Source organism: Chrysochloris asiatica, unplaced genomic scaffold (assembly GCF_000296735.1).
Source record: "Chrysochloris asiatica unplaced genomic scaffold, ChrAsi1.0 scaffold00162, whole genome shotgun sequence".
NCBI classification, from domain to species: Eukaryota; Metazoa; Chordata; class Mammalia; order Afrosoricida; family Chrysochloridae; genus Chrysochloris; species Chrysochloris asiatica.
Window position 1 is genome coordinate 3,344,226 of NW_006408680.1, and position 2,028 is coordinate 3,346,253.

A 2,028-nucleotide genomic window follows, 5' to 3' on the forward strand; every position below is an offset into this window, starting at 1 on the left:
GGAGCCTGACCAAGGGAAAAGGGAATTACTTGTGCCTTTGGTTTATCAGCTGCACAAACATGACAATGACTTTTAATCCATTCTACCCAAGTGTTCACACTCCTATATTCTGTTTCTACTTCTAATGTTTGTCTTAGGTCTTTTACCTCAATCACTTCTACTATTCCAAGGTCATTCTTAAATATTTCCTTAGGGGGAGTAACAGGGAAAAAGCCTGGGTTTAGAGCTGAAGTCAGGGAAGTAATGAATTGGAATACAGATCGACTCACAGGTTCCCATGTGGGCACCCATTCCATAGACCTGGACTGGTTCCCTATAATTGATAAAAGCACTGCGTCCCCCAATTTCCCGCAGGAAAAAAACTTGGCAAACACCTAATTTGATGCTTTGAGGGAAAGATGCCATAGTTACATCTACTATTAACATTACTGGCTGGTCATAAGCAAATGCCCTCTGCACCTCCCCCATGGTAATGATACATTTTAGCCTAATATGGCTTCCAAACCCACTCCATCTTGTCAGGGACGGGTTAGAACCCCTGGACTCTAGGCCCCTCTTACTCTGGTTTCATATCCAATCCTTTACCCTGAGTCCCCTCCTACTAAACAGGGATTAAGGAAGAGGGAGGACATCTCTAGTCCAACAAGAATAGTAACACTGAAAAGCACAGCCAGGAGACAAACATAAAGCTATCAAGACCTGAAACCCTAACAGAAGCAGTTGGCCACAGACACATAACCCATGAAGAAAGCACTCCATTTCCAATAAACCTGCACCCCTTTACTAAAAATTGATAAATATTCAACATACCACTCTTTCTAATCAATACGTATTAGACCACTCTTAAGAAGAAGGGACCCCATACCGTTATAAGCCCCAGTGCACCCCAATCCCAAAAGGTTTTCTCCACTAGGGAGACAGATCTGCTTCTCTCTTTGAAGCATACTCTCACTTTGACTTAATCTATGCTCTCAATTCTACCAGGTCTACTGAGAAGTGGCCACTTGTTGGGAGTAAGTCTTTAGACCCTAGAGAGCAAGAGAGGCCAGGGAAAAACATGACAATCTGGCAGCACTATGGCAAGGCAGCCTCTCAGATGCTTGTCAAGGTCACTTTGAGTAAGAGCTCCCTGGGCAAGGGATCTGCTTCCCACCAGTAAGTACTTTTCCCTTTCACCTTCACTGGTCCCTTTACTTGAGTACAATGCGTCCACTCCTTTTCCACTGTCCGGACAGCTATCTCATTGGTCATCCACATCTGGTAATGGACCTTCCAGTCCAGCTGGAGTCTGTCCTCTTTCCAGTTCTAGATCAGCACCAAGTCTCCCGGTCAGAAGTGATAAATGGTGAATTCAAAGGAATGGGTTTGGACCCAGTGTCCTTTTGACCTGAGGGTTAGCAAAGCAGAAAGGTCAAGCACGTGGTTTCTCAGGAATCCCAGGTAGGGGAGCCTATGGCATGGTGCCCCTTTAGCACTTAATGTCGTTCGACCCTTCAGTTTCAAAAATTGAGAGGATTAACATGAACATATTCAAGGAAAACACATTTTAAGACTGTGTCCATTTCCTCAAATTAAAATAAACATTACCAGCTCTGTAATCTTAATGCATGAATACAGTACTTCACTTAAAAGCTTCTCAAACAAGAATGGCAGTTAAACATACTTTAACATTATAACCTTGTCAAATGAACTGAAGCTATCAATACCCACATCTACAGCACAATATCCTGTTCCTCCTCTTAGCAAGATGAAATGCATACATACAGGGTGGTCCAAATTTTAGCAAAAAAATGTTTTCAATTCAGAAAGAGTATTGTTGTTGTTGTTGTCAGGTGCCATCGAGTCAGAACCGACTCATAGCGACCCCATGAACAGCAGAACGAAACAATGCTCGATCCTGGGCCAACCTCACCACTGCTGCCACCCCTGAGTCCATCAATGATGCCACCTGGCCGATCCATCTCGTTGGGGGTCTTCCTCTTTTTCTCTGACCCTCCACCCTACCCAGCATGACATCCTTCTCCAACG